This window comes from Mobula hypostoma, chromosome 8 (assembly GCF_963921235.1).
Source record: "Mobula hypostoma chromosome 8, sMobHyp1.1, whole genome shotgun sequence".
Taxonomy (NCBI): Eukaryota; Metazoa; Chordata; class Chondrichthyes; order Myliobatiformes; family Myliobatidae; genus Mobula; species Mobula hypostoma.
In genome coordinates, this window is record NC_086104.1 from 122,484,612 (window position 1) to 122,500,237 (window position 15,626).

Genomic DNA, 15,626 nt, shown 5'->3' on the forward strand with positions numbered 1-15,626 from the left:
CTGGAGAAATAGAGGAAGCAGTTTTTGGAAATGGAATTGGTTTATTTTTATCCCATGCACTAGCATACTGTGAAAAGTTTGTCTTGCATACTGTTCATGCAGATCAGATCATTACGCTGTGTATTGAGGTAGAACAAGGTAAAACAATAACAGAATGCAGAATCGGTGTTACAGCTACTGAGACGTGCATTGCAGGTAGATATTAAGGTGCAAGCGCCATAATGAAGTAGATTGTGAGGTCACGAGTCCAATTTATCGTATTAGGGGACCATTCAATAGTCTTGTAACAGGAGGATACAAGCTGTCCCTGAGACTGTTGGTACGTGCTTTCAGGCTTTTGATTCTTCTGCCCGATAGGAGGGAGAGAAGAGAGAATGTCTGGGACGGGTGGGGTCTTTGACTATGTTGGCTGCTTTATTGAGAAGTGAGAAATGTAGACAGAGCCCGTGGTGGAGGGGCTGGTTTCTGTAATGAGCTGAGCTGTGTTCCACAACTCACTGCAGTTTCTTACGGTCACGGGCAGAACAGCTGTGATGGATCTGGACAAGATGCTTTCTATGGTGGATTGGTAAACAATAGCCAGGGTCGGCAAGGACATGTCGAATTTCCTTAGCCTTTTGAGGAACTGTAGTCGCTGTTGATGGGGTTTCTTGGCCGTTATGTCTATTTTTTTTAATGAAGAAATCTTTCTCCATGATAAAGTTATGTAAAACCTGAAGGTCAAGGGTTAAAGATGGCTCGAGAACATATTTTCCCTCCAACCTCTACTGAAGCTCTGTAGAAAGTATCCTCCGGTTACATCACGGTCTGGAATGCCAACCGCTCTGCTCTGGACGGACGGAACTCCAAGAAATACGGCCCAGTCCGCCACCGTCTTCTCACCTCTTTCCGTCCTGTACGCACTCACAATACGTTTCTTCAAGAAGGCTGACAATATCGCAAAGGTTGCCTGCCACATTGGTCCAACTTCCTTTTCTCTCCAATACTTCTGGGAAAAGACACGAGAGCTCGAAAGCCCGGGCATCCAGACCCAAGAACGGCTTCTTCCCCGCTGCTATCTGACTTCTAAACCCATTACCCCATTTCACCCTCCCCCCGCTTCCCGATGGGGCTGTCTGACCTGGTCCAACCACCGCGAGGCAACGGCCAAGAAAATTCACCAACACCTCTACTTCCCCAGCAGAAATTCTTCTCTTGTATCGATGCACCCTGTCTGGACGTATGACGGCTTGGCATGGCAACTTCTCTGCAAGAAACTGCAGAGAGTTATGGACACTGCTCAGCACATCACGGAACTCAGACAACCCTCCGTAGATTCTGTCTTAGACTTCCCGCGGCCTCAGGAAAGCAGCCAGTGTAATCAAAGACCCCTCCCACCCCGGACATTCTGTCTTCTCCACTCCCCCACCCCTTCGCCTCGGGCAAAAGATACTGCACATACGAACCAAAGCACGCATCATCAGGCTGAAGGGTAGCTTCTACACCATTGCTATCAGTTTCCCGGACCTATCACTTCTTTCACATGCCCTTCCCACCGAAGGGACCAGGTTCTCGGATGTAACCACACCTCTCTCGGTTATTCTTTTATTGTCACTTTAACATTTCCTTTTTCACTATTACAGGTTGCATTGTGATCTTTGCGCCCTTCCACTGTTTCACACTCTTTCCTGTTTTTATTGTGGTAGCAGTTATTGTCATTTCACGCTGTGAGCTTTACGAGAGCAAGGAACGTCAGTCACCGCGCCTTACCGTAGTCAAAGCCGTTTATTGTTAGAGTCCATGTGTGCGCAGTGGCAACGAAAACCCTTTCGGCAGCTGCGACGCAGGCACACATCAGATACGCGACATCCACACGCATAATATTAATTAAACACGAATGACACTCAACTTTTACATGAAGGAACGCAATTAGAACAAAAATGAAGGTTCGTTTAGTGCAAAGTGGTCACGGTGGTGTTATACTGAGGCAGTGATTAGGGTTGTGCCGGCGGTGTGGGGCTTCAGGTTTCTGTACCACCTGCTCGATGGTAGTTGCGAGATGGCATGGCCCGGGTGGTGGGATCTTTGATGATTGATGTTGCCTTCTTGGGGCAGTACCTCCTGTGCCGATGCTGGGAGTCCACTGCTCTCTGCAGCGTGTTAGATCCCTGCCCTTTCGAATTGCCCTATCAAACCAATCAGGACACTTTCAATAATATAGCCGTGAAGTTTGTCAACAAGCCCAAACTCTTTAACCTCTCAAGTAAAGATTCTGGCACGCCTTTCTTTCTTGTGATTGCATCGAGGTGCCGTCAGTATAGGACTATAAACTCACCTGCAATTGACTCCGAGGAGATGATGGCGGCAGAGACTCTCACAAGGTTGAAGATATGCGGACGAGAACTTGGGAGGCCGCGGCAGGGAGATTGCCATTAATACAGATGTGATCTTGATGGTTGAAATTGGGCTCTTGCAGTACTGCTGCCGCCCAATAGAGGGTGATGCCGAGCGTCTGGCACAGCAACAACAACAACAACAACAACAACAAGGGCGGCAGGTTGACAATGGCGAGGGGGCTGTGGTCTGGTACACTTGAACCTCTCTGTTTGGCATACAGCATGGAAGCAAGCCTTCCGGTCCGACTTGTCCGTGAACTTCCGGCACTGGATCGTGGCAAATTTCTGCAAGCCGCTCCGTGCAAATCCACTCATTACCTCTACTATAATGGTATTAAGCTTTCAAATCCAAACTCTCCGTCTCTGAGAGTTACTACTAATAATCTTTTCAATCTTTCCGGCGATTTTCCAATCTCTAGAAGCTGAAGCAGCGCCGCAAGTTGTGCTCTTTACTTCCAATTTACCCCGTTATGACCTTATTGTCTACCTGCCCTGCACTTTCTCTGTAACTGCTACACTTTATTCTGCATTCTGTTATTGTTTCACCTTGTTCTACCTCAATACACTGTGTAATGATCTAATCTGTATTAATAGTGTGCAAAGTCAAAACTTTTCACCGTACCTTGGTACGTGTGACAATAATAAGCCAATTCCAATTCCAATGCCGACTATGTTGCCCGGTGAGCTAGTTTCGTCCATCCATGTTTGGTCCACAGCCCTCTAGATCTCTTCTGCCGTGTATAGTGTCTACCTTTGAAATGCTGTGAATGTGCCCGCTTCAACCACTACTTCTATCAGCTCATTCAAATTAGCACCACCCCCTGCGTGAAGAAGTTGTCCTCTGATTGTTCTTCATACATATTGTGTGTATTTTTTTTAAATGCTGCGTTTAATCCGGAGTAACGATCATTTCGTTCTCCTTTCAGAGTGGGGAGTGCGTGGAATGGGCTGCCGGCAACGGTGGTGGAGGCGGATACGATAGGGTCTTTTAAGAGACTTTTGGATAGGTACATGGAGCTTAGAAAAATAGAGGGCTATGGGTAACCCTAGTAATTTCTAAGGTAGGGACATGTTCGGCACAGATTTGTGGGCCGAAGGGCCCGTGTTGTGCTGTAGGTTTTCTAAGATTCTGTGTTCCTTTCCACTCGTGTCCCGAAGTATGACAATAAACAATCTTGAATCCCGATGTTTCTTTTACATCTGATCTTCAACTTAAGACCGATGGGGAAAAATACTTCGTGTTTTCTCCCTGTCTGTTCCCCTCGTGATCTTGTACAAATACCTCTGTCGGGCCACTCTGAGCGGTTGTTTTGCAGCTCTGTGCGGGGGCTCCAATGCACAGGATTGCAGGAGGCTGCTGAGGGTTGTCGACTCCGCCAGCTCCATCAGGGGCGCAACTCCCCCCCCCCCGTTTCTCACACCCACCACCATCGAAGACCTCTTCAAAAGACTCAAGAAGGCGACAGGCATCATTCAGGACCGCCAGCATCCGGGCAGGCCATCTTTTCATTGCTGCCGTCGGGGAGGAGGTACAGGAGCCTGAACACCCACACTCAATGATTAGGAACAGCTTCTTCCCCTCTGCTATCAGATCTCTGAACGCTCCATGAACCCATTAGCAGTGCCCCGTTATCCCCGTTCGCGCTAAGTATTTATTTTTAAGATTGTTTTACTGTAACTTAGTAATTATTTATGCCTTGCATTGTTCTGCTGCCACAAATCAACATGACATCTGTCAGTAATAATAAACCTGATTTGGATTTTGATTTTGATTAATAACTTCTTTCTTATATCCTCATCAGCGTCTTATATCACTACACCCCAACAACACACACACAATCCTGGAGGAACTCTGCAGGCCAGGCAGCATCTATAAGAAAGAGTACAGGACAATTATGGGACCATGACATCGCAACTCCAGTGCCCTGACTGACTTCGGCTCACATTTCCTTCTGGACCAAGTCCCCACGGGAAGCCAGGGATCCCAGCGATGTTCCCTCCGCTACTGTACATCCCAGTGACACCCTCCCCCTGACCCACAAGATGAAGTTCATATTCAAGTTTTTTTGTCACTGTCGCAGATAATCAGGGGATAAATGACATGAAAAATGACCTTTCTCTGCCATAGCGACACAGTTCATTACAGACATAACAAACGTTGGTTAAAAGGCGTAATACTGTTTTTGATCGCCTGTTACAGGAAGTGCGTTACTAAACTAGAAAGAGTGCACAAAAGATTTTGCAGGATGTCGTCTGGACTCGGGCTCCTGAGCTACAAGGAGAGGCTGTGCACACTATTCGGTATTTGTCTATTATTATTACTATTTGTCTATTTATCACGTGTAGCGAGAATAAGAGTAAACTTTGTCTTGTATACTGTTCATACAATGCTACCATCACACACACAGAACTCTGGAAGAACTCAGCAAGTCAAGCGGCATCTATGGAGGGGAATAAATTGTCGACAGTTCATTGAGGCAAATCAAGATAGAACATTGAAGAATAAAGTATAACTGCTACAGAGAAAGGGCAGTGCAGGTAAACAATAAGATGCAAGGTCATATAAGGTAGACTGAGATGAAGAGTCCATCTTATTATGCGAGGGAACTATTCAATGGTCTAATAACAGCGGGGTAAAAGCTGTCCTTGAGTCTGATGGTACAAGCTTTCAGGTTTTTCTAAAAGGTAAGATAATAACAGAATGAGAACAGAACAAGGCAAAATAACAGAATAGAACATAGAATATTACATTAAAGGCCCTTCGGCCCACAACGTTGTGCCGACCATGTAACCTACAATAATAACGGAACAAGGTAAAATAATAACAGAGTGGGGAATAAAGTGTAACAGATACAGATGAAGTGCAGTGCAGGTAAAAATAAAGTGCAAGATCATAGCAAGGTAGATTGTGAGGTCAAGAATCCAATGTAAAAAAAAGGTCCATTCAAGAGTTTGATAGCAGTGGTTTAGAAGCTCTCCTTGAGCCTGGCCGTACATGCTTTCGGGCTTTTGTACCTTCTGCCTGATGGGAGATGAGAGAAGAGCAAACGTCTGGGCGGGGTCTTTGATTATGCTGGCAACATGTCTACGCAGGGGATGTTGGTTCCCGGGGTTAAGACTTTATTCCCTGGAATATAGGAGATTGAGGAGTGTTCTGATAGCAGTACATAGATCATGAGGGGTACATGCAGGGTGAAAGCATACAACTCATTTCTCTTTCTCAATTTGCCATTTTTTTCTGCACCACGACAGATTTCATTACAATCTCTGCACTGGTTTGCTGTTTTACACTCATTCCTGCATTTATCATTATATTTATCATTACCATGTTCTCAGTTTCCTCAATGAGCTTCACATAAAAATGATTTTGTACTCTGGTGTAATCAAATTTGAGTTTATTGTCAGATGCAGGAGTCCATGTATGCACAGGTGCAATGAAATACTAACTTGCAGCAGCATCACAGGCATAGAGACACACCATTCATAATAAAACAACATTAAATTAAACACATCTGTACAAAAAAGAACACAACTGGAATAAACCAAGTTAATTTTAGCACAAACTGATCACAGTGTTGCCATACTGAGATACTGAGTAGGGTTTGGAAGGTTGGTTCAAGGTTACAGGTTGCATAAACAGACCGTAGAATTATTCTCGAATCCATTAGCTATTGCAAAGTCAAAGCTGAATTTACTGTAGGGCGCGCAAGTTCATGTATGCATAAGTTCAATGACAAACTTACTTACAGCAGCATCAAGGCACAAGCATCATTCATGAATTATACAGTAAAATAACAGAACAATAACAATGTCCATTGTAGTACAACCTGGTCCCAGTGTTGACTGGAGTTTATGCCGTTGGTTGAAGAACTGGCCTGTTCTTTAACTTGCTTGTGTGGGACTTCAGGCTTCTGGACTGCCTGCCTTGATTGTTTCTCCTTTATTGTATAGGCCCATGAGCACCACATAGCACGGACAAGCATGCCACGTTAACCCATTTGGCCTTGCACTTGGCTGGATTTTTTAAAAATTGAGGCATAGCACAGAGCATGTCTTTCTGGCCCTTCGAGCAGTGCTGTCCAGCAACCCCTGGTTTAACCTTAGCTTAGTCATGGGGTAATTTACAATGATCAATTAACCTACCAACCGGTAGGTCTTTGAACTGTGGGAAGAAATTGAAGCACCCGGAGGAAACCCTGTGGTTACGGGGAGAACGTACAATCTCCTCATAGACATTGGTCGGAACTGAACCTGGGCCGCTGGTACTGTGAAGCATTGTGCTAACCACTACGATACCGTGCTGCCATACCTTGCACCCCTCCTGCCCTTTTCTCTCTCCTACTTGTTCCCAGACCTGGAACGTTAACTGCTTCACTCTCCACAGACACTGTCTGACATGTTGATTGTCTGAATTTTCTCTACAGAGCCTACAGTCTTTAACAGCAGTGCCGATATCGGCAGATTGCTCCAGATCTTGTTGATGCTGGTTCCTGGGAGCGTTTCCCAATCCCAATTGTTCATCTTCCACTGAATCTCATCCCCCTGCTACCTGTCACCAACACAGCAAGAGGGAGCAGGTGTAATTAACCCACCGACCTTGCAGTTCTTTGAGATGTAGATTTTCCAGGGGAAACCCATGCAGTCACGGGGAGAAAGAGTAAACTCCACACACACACACACACACACACACACACACACACACACACACACTCACACACACACACACATACACATACACACACTCACACACACAAACAGACAGACAGGCAGACAGGCACACACACATACTCACACACACAGACAGCCACACACCCACACACACAGACAGACAGACACACACACACAAACAGACAGACAGACAGACAGACACACACACACACACACACACACACACACACACACACACACACACACACACACACACACACACACACACACACTCACACACACACACACATACACACGGGTCTGTCTCTACCCACTGTGCCGGTCATGAAACTCACCGTGGATATTTCCATCAAACTGTGTGGAGTAACTGCCCAAGCAGTGAACTTCAACATTATCCTTCGAGAATAGCACAAAGAGGTGACAGGAAATACCATGGATTCTGGCATCTGGAGCAACAAAAATTAAAAAAAAACTGCAGGCGGAACTCAGTGGGTCAAGCAGGGTCTATAGAGGGAGATGACCAGTTGATGATATGAGTCTAGACAAAAATAATCGCGGGGCAATGGGAAGTGAGGGGGAAGGGGTAAATGAAGAAGCCTGGCCAATGGATCCGGGTGAGGAGGGAGAGAGGCAGATGGAGGAGGGGGAAGAGAGTGACAGAGACTGGGAGGTTATGGGTGAATCCAGGTGAGGAGAGGGAGAGGAAGGTGGAAGAGGGGAGGCTGGAGGGAGTGGGAAGTGAGAGGTGGAGGCAGCAGAAGGCTGCAGATGGTGGGATCTGATGGGACAGGAAAGTGGTGCAGAGAGGGCCAATGGGAACTAGTGAGGGAGATGTCCCATTGGGGAGGAGTGTGTGGGTGATGGGCAGATGGAGAGGCTGGGGGAGAGGAAAGAAACAGGTTGATGAGGTTGCTGGTGTTGGTGGAGAAGACGCTAGGTCGATCAGGAGAAGACATATGAGATACAGTATATAAGAATACAGGGGGCATGGGGGTGTTATAGAACAATCAACGAGAATTGGGCAATCAATGAGAGGGAGTGCATAAAACGAGCTTCCTTCCAATCAGATCCACGAGAAAGATCTAAAAGGCAGAGCTACGTGACAGTTTCTCTGAGTTGGGCTGCGACAATAAATGAGAGGGATTCATAGGAAAGCCAATAAAATTAACCCAAGTGCAAGTGGAGCGGCCATTATTTTGAACGTGCCAGTGTTTAGAGTGGCTTTGGCTCATCAGGCTTAGGTGAGATCAGGCGTGGACGAGGTAAAGTACTGGTAAGTTTCAATCTTTTTGTTTTTATTTGTTCATTCCTCTTCTGTTAGAACATAGTAGTGTAGAGAGAATGGCTCCAGGAGCAATGTGCGTGTGGGATGTGGGGAGTCTGGGAGACCTCCAGTCTCCGGGATAAAAATATCTGCACCAGTTGCACCGAAGGCAACTCCTGAGAGAACTGGAGCTGCAGCTCAATGACCTTTGATTCATTTGGGAGAATGAGGCGGTGATAGATAGATAGATATACAGGGAGGTAGTCACCCCTAGGCTGTAGGCGGCAGGTAAATGGGTATGCACAGCCAGTGGTGAGTACACCTGTACAAATTTAGCTCCTGTTGATGGCGATGACCTACCCGGTGGGGTGCAGGTGCACAGTGACCAGGGCCCTAGCACCAGTGCTGTGACTCAGAAGAGCAGAGAGGTGAAGAGGACTGCGGTGTTGAGAGGAGATTCCATAGACGGAGAAACGGAGATGAGATTCTGTGAATGTGATAGAGACACCCGGATGTTATGTTGTTCTCAGGTGCCAGGGTCAGAGGTGTCTTGGATGGGGTCCATAGCATTGTAAAGGGGGAGGGTGAGCAGCCTGAAGTCTGGGTACATATTGACACCAATGTCATAGGTAAGAAAAGGGATGAGTTGCACCTGAGCTCAAGGGTGTCCAATATCTTTGTGAGCAGGTTGGCTAGAATTGTTTGGGATTTAAATTCATTTGGCAGGGGGAGTGATAGCGCTGAGGATGAGGTAGTTGGTTTTCAAACAGAGGCAATGTGTAGTGAGAGGCTAAGCAAGGAGGGGCTGGTGTTGGGGCAAAATTACAGGCAACGGTGTGAGTTGCAACGTAAAAGGTGGTCAAAATCAAAAAGGTGATTACAGAACTGTAGGTGTTATATTTAAACACGTGCAGTACATAAAATAAGGTAGATGAACTTGTAGCACAGATTGGCATGTATGATGCAGCATTACTGAATCAAGGCTGAAAGAAGATTATAGCTGGGAGCTTAACATCCAAGGATACACATTTTGTCAAAAGGACAGGCGGGGAGGCAGACTGGGTGACGTGCCTCTAATGATCAAAAAATATTAAATCAAATCATTAGAAAGAGGTAATATAGGGTCAGAAGATTTTGACTCAATTTGGCTAGATCTGAGGAACTACATGGGTAAAAAGACCCTGATAGGAGTTGTTTATAGACCTCCCAAACATTAGTAAGGATGTGGTCGACAAATTACATTGGGAGATAGCAAATGCACACCAAAAGGGCAATGTTACAATAGTCATGGGGGATTTTAATATGCAGGGAGATTGGTGCTGGATCTCAAGAGGTGGACTTTCTGGGTTTTCTACAAGATGGCTTTTTAGAGCAGCCCATGATTGAGCCCACTATGGGATCAACTATCCTAGATTGGGTGTGCACAATGACCCAGAATTGATTAGAGAGCTTCAGATAAAAAGACCCTGAGGGGAAAGTGATCATAATATAATCAAATTCACCCTGAAATCTGAGGAGACACTAAAATCAGATGTATCAGTATTGCAGTAGAGAAAAGGGAATTACAGAGACATGAGAGAGTAGTAGGCTAGAATTGATTGGAAAAGAACACTGGCAGGGATAACATCAGAGCAGCAATGGCTGGAATAGCTGGAAGCAATTCGGAAGTCACAGGATAAATACATCCCAAAAAGGAAGAAATAATCTAAAGGCAAGATGACACAACCGTGGCTAACGAGAGAAGTCAAAGCCAACATAGAAGCCAAGGAGAGGGCATCTAATAGACTAAAAATCAGTGGTGAGTAAGAGGATTGGGAATCTTTTAAAAACCAACAGAAAGCAACTAAAAAGTTATTAAGAAGGAAAAGATGGAATACAAGCCAATAATCGTTTAAAGGATACCAACAGTTTCTTCAGATACATAAAGAGTAAAAGAGAGGTGAGAGTGGATATCGGACCACTGGAAAATGATGCTGAAGAGGTAGTAATGGGGGACAAGGAACTAGTAGATGAACTGAATAGATATTTGCATCAGCTGTCACTGTGCAAGACACTAGCAGCATGGCGAAAGTGCCAGTGTGTTAGGGGTCAGAAATGTGTAAATTTGCCATTACTAAGGAGAATGTCCTTGTGAAACTGAAAGGCTTGAAGATAGATAAGTCACCTGGATTAGATGACGTATACCCAAGGGTTCTGAAAGAGGTAGCTGAAGAAACTGTGGAGGCATTAGTAATGATCTTTCAAGGATCACTGGATTCTGGAATGGTCCCAGAAGACTGGAAAATTGCAAATGCCACTCAACTCTTCAAGACAGGAGAGAGGCAGAAGGAAGGAAATTATAGGCCAGTTAGTCTGACCTCAGTGGCTGGCAAGATGTTGGAGTCGATAGTTAAGGATGTGGTTTCGGGGTACTTGGAGGCTGCAGTCAGCATGGTTTCCATAAGGGGAAATCTTGCCTGAAAAATCTGTTGGAATTCTTTGAAGAAATAACAAGCAGGATAGACAAAGGAGAATCAGTTGATGTTGTATACTTGGATTTTCAGAAGGCCTTTGACAAGGTGCCACACATGAGGCTGCTTAACAAGTTAAGGGCCCATGGTATTATAAGAAAGATACCAGCATGTGTAAAGCAGTGGCTGATTGGCAGGAGGCAAAGAGTGGAAATAAAGGGAGCCTTTTCTGGTTGGTTACCCGTGGCTTGTGGTGTTCCACAGGGGTCTGTGCTGGGACCGTTTCTTTTTATGTTATATGTCAATGATTTGGATGATGGAATTGATGGCTCTGTTGCATAGTTTGTGGATGATACAAAGATAGGTGGAGGGACAGGTAGTTTTGAGGAAGTGGAGAAGGACAGACAGATAAGCAGAATGGGCAGTGAACTGGCAGATGGAACACAGTGTTGGTAAGTGTATGGTCATGCATTTCAGTAGAAGAAATAAAAAGGTAGACTATTTTCCTAATGCAGAGAAAATTCAAAAATCTGAGGCACAAATGGACTTGAGAGCCCTTGTGCAGGATTCCCTAAAGGTTAATTTGCAGGTTGAGTGTGTGGTGAGGAAGGAAAATGTAATATTAGTATTCATTTCAAGAGGGCTAGAAGATAAAAGCAAGGATGTAGTGTTATGGTTTTATAAAGCACCGGTGAAACCTCACTTCAGTATTGTGAGCAGTTTTGGGCCCCTTATCTTAGAAAGGATGTGCTAACACTGGAGAGGGTTTAAAGGAGATTTATGAAAATAATTTCAGGATTGAATGGCTTATCATATGAAGAACATTTGATAGCTCTGTGCCTGTATTCACTAAAATTCAGAAGTATAAGGAATGACCTAGTCAAAACCTATCAAATGGTGAAAGGCTTTGATGGAGTGGATGTGGAGAGAATGTTTCCTGTGGTGGGAGAATCGAGACCAGAGGACACAACCTCAGAACAGAGAAATGTCCTTTTAGAATGGAGATGAAGAGAAATTTCTTTAGCTAGAAAGTGGTGAATATGAGGAATTCTTTGCCACAGGCAGCTGTGAAGGCGATGCCTTTATATATGTTTAAGGCAGTGGTTGACAGTTTCTTGATTGGTCAGGGAATGAAGGGATACAGGAAGAAGGTAGGAGATTAGGGCTGAGAGGAAAAGTGGACCAGCCATGAAGAACTGGTGGAGCAGACTTGATGGGCCTAATGGCCTAATTTTGCTCCTATATCTAATGGCTATAGCAGGCTCTTCGGCCACCTAGTTGATTATACTTTCTTGTGGCGGGTTGGAGATATGTCTCTACCAGAGGAGGTGTTAGGCGCTCTTTCTCTCTGATAGCCTGGAGGTTACCCTTAGGCACCTACTTAGCCTCCTTGCCCTGATCAGGGTCACATGAAGTCATGGGAGCAGGTAGTGGATGGTTGTGTGAGCAGCCAGTACATATCACAAGTACTGGCTATGCGACCCCTGACGCCAGGCAGACAATCTCTCAAGAGTATTGATAATGGCTGGGGTTACCCGGCTTGTAAAGACACTGCCCAGAAGTAGGCAATGGCAAACAACTGCTGCAGAAAATCTTTCCAAGGGTAACCATGGTCGTATGACACGGCACCTGCACACAAACAACTTTTCAGCCATCTAGTCGATTATTCTGCCTAGTCCTATCAACCTGAACCCACACCATAGTCCTCCACACCTCTCCTATCCATAAACTTAACCAAACTTCCTTTAAATGTTGAAATCGAGCTCCACTAGTTCCACAGGCAGGTCTTCCACACTCATCCCACCCTCTAGGTGAAGAAGTTATCCCTCATGTTCCCTTTAAACTTTTCACCTTTTAGTTCTATTCCACCCAGCCTCAGTGGAAAAAAAGCTGTCTTGCATTTAATCTGTCTGTACCCCCCATGATTTTATATACCTCTATCAAGTCTCCTCTCATTCTCCTATGCTCCAGAGAATAAAGTTCTAACCTATTTAAACTTCCCCTATAAGTCAGGCCCTCAAGGCCTGGCAATATGTTTGTCAATTTCACAATGTTGCCTCTGCTAAACACCTTAGATATAATAGACTAAAATAAATCAGAATCATGTTTATTACATGTCGTGAAATTTGTTGTCTTGTGGCCACAGCCCAATGCTCCATGTCTTCTGTGCTCACCCCTGCCCTTCCGGCAACTAAAACTCGAACGACTGCCAGGATCGCCAACCGGCGCTTTCCGTGAAGGGTCTTGGCCGAGAGGCTGACTGTGTTCCTCCCCTTTGCCATCCACAGGTGCATTCGAAATGCTGACTCTTGCAGCTGTCTATTTCTCCAGCATTAGCTGTCTTCTCTCTTTTCCTCCCGCGCCTCCATGCTGGAAGTTGGAGAGAGAGGAAGAGAGGGAGACAGGGAGAAAGGAGAGAGGGAGAGAGGGGGATGGAGGGAGAGAGATATATGATTGTACACACAGAACACTGGTTTTCAGAAGGAGAACTGAGAGGGAGACACGAAGTAAGAGCGGACTCCCTCATGTCATGGAGTCATAGAAAAGTACAGCCTATAAACAGACCCTTAGCCCATCTAGTCTGTGCCATACCATTTAAGCTGCCCAGTCCCATTGGCCTGCAACCAGACCATAGCCCTTCATGCCCTTGCTATCATAGAAGATAGAAATTTACAGCACATTACAGGCCTTTCGGCCCACAATGTTGTGTTGACCATGTAACCTACTCGAGAAACTGCCTAGAATTTCCCTAGCACATAGTGCCCTATTTTTCTAAGCCCATGTACCTATCTAAGAGGCTCTTAAAAGAGTCTATTGTATCCTCTTCCTCCACCACAGCTGGCAGCCCATTCCACATATCAATTCTGTGTGAAAAACTTAGCCCTGACATCCCCTCGGTAAATATTTCCAAGCACCTTAAAACTATGCCCCCTCATGTTAGCCATTTCAGCCCTGAGAAAATAGCCTCTGACTATCCACACGATCAATGCCCCTCATCATCTTATACACCTCTATCAGGTCACCCCTCATCCTCTGTTGCACCAAGGAGAAAAGGCCAAGTTCATTCAACCTGTTCTCATAAGGTAGTCCCTCCAGTCCAGGCAACATCCTTGCAAATCTCCTCTGCACTCTCTCTATAGTATCCACATCCTTCCTGTAGTGAGGTGACCAGAACTGAACACAGTACTCCAAGTGGGGTCTAACTGAGGTCTTATATAGCTGTAACATTACCACACGGCTCTTGAACTCAATCCCATGGTTGATGAAGGCCATTACACCATACCCCATCTTAATAACACAATCAACCTGTGCAACACCTTTGTGTTCTATGGGCACTGACCCCAAGATCTTAGCATTTATATTATATTCTGTCTTCAAATTTAACCTACCAAAATGAACAACTTCACACTTTTCTGGGTTGAACTCCATCTGCCACTTCTCTGCCCAGTTCTGCATCCTAACAATGTCCTGCTGTAACCTTTGATAACCCTCTAGACGATCCACAACACCCCCCCCAACCTTTGTGTCATCAGCAAACTACTAACCCACCCTTCTATTTCTTCATCTAAGTCATTTATAAAAATCACAAAGAAGAGGGGTCCCAGAACAGATCTCTGTGAATCTCCATGCAGAATACGAACCTCTACAACCATCTTTTGCCCTCTGTGGGCAAGCCAATTCTGGATCCACAAAGCAAGGTCTCCTTGGATCCCATGCCTCCTTACTTTCTGAAGGAGCCTTGCATGGGGAACCTTATCAAATGCCTTACTGAAATCCATATACACTACATCTGCTGCTTTACTTTCATCAATGTGTTTTGTTGCATCCTCAAAGAATTCAATCAGGCTCATAAGGCAGGACCTCCCCTTGACAAAGCCATGGTGACCATCCCTAATCAGGTTATGACTCTCCAAATGTTCATAAATCCTGTCTCTCAGGATCTTCTCCAACAACTTGCCCACCACTGAAGTCAGATTCACTGGCCTATAATTTCCTGGGTTACTTCTACTCCCTTTCTTGAACAAGGGAACAACATTTGCAACCCTCCAATCCTCTGGTACTTCTCCTGTCCCTTCTGATGATGCAAAGAACATCACAGGAGGCTCAGCAATCTCCTCCCTCGCTTCTCAGTAGCCTGGGGTATATCTTATCTGGTCCAACTTAATGCTGTTCAAAAGCTCCAGCACATCCTCTTTCTTAATTTCTATATGCTCAAGCATTTCAGTCAGCTGTAGGTCATCCCCATAAATGCCAAGGTCTTTTTCCCTGGTGAATACTGAAGCAAAGTATTCATTAAGTACATCTGCCGCCTCCTCCAGTTTCATGCACGCTTTTCCACTATCGCACCTGATTGGTCCTGTTCTCACATGGCTCATCCTCTTGCTCTTCACAAATAGAAAACCTTAAAGTAGAATGCTTTTAGGTTTTCCTTAATCCTGCTCACCAAGGCCTTATCACGGCCCCTTCCAACTCTCCTAATTCCATTTTTAAGATCCTTCCTAGCAACCTTGTAATTTTCTAGAGTTCTAACAGTACCTACTTTCTTGAACCTTTTGTAAGCTTTTCTTTTCTTCTTAACTAGGTTTTCTACATACTTTCTACACCATCCTCTACCATCCTTTCTTTGCCTCAGTGGAACATCCCTATGCAGAACTCCATGCAAAGGTTCCCTGAATATTTGCCACATTTCTGCCTTTTATTTCCCTGAGACCATCTGCTCCCAAGTTCTTGCCTAATAGCATATTTCCCCCACCCCAGTTAAATGTTTTCCCAAATTGTCTGTTCCTATCCCTCTCCAGCACTATGGTGAAGGAGATAGAGTTGTAGTCACTACCTCCAAAATGCTCTCCCATTGAGAGATCTGACACC

The 15,626-nt window shown here is 45.2% G+C and overlaps 1 protein-coding gene across 3 annotated transcripts in view; it reads left to right on the forward strand.

Moving 5' to 3' along the window:
* LOC134350244 (protein c-ets-1-B-like) overlaps positions 1 to 15,626 on the forward strand; it is a 48,519-nt gene that overhangs the window by 2,892 nt on the left and 30,001 nt on the right. For 2 of the 3 annotated variants that reach the window (XM_063055260.1, XM_063055261.1), the window contains exon 1: positions 4,178 to 4,676. The gene's annotated coding sequence lies outside the window, so the exon portion shown is untranslated. Of the gene's footprint in view, positions 1 to 4,177; positions 4,677 to 15,626 lie in introns of those variants that run through there. The other variant, XM_063055259.1, reaches the window with a different exon arrangement.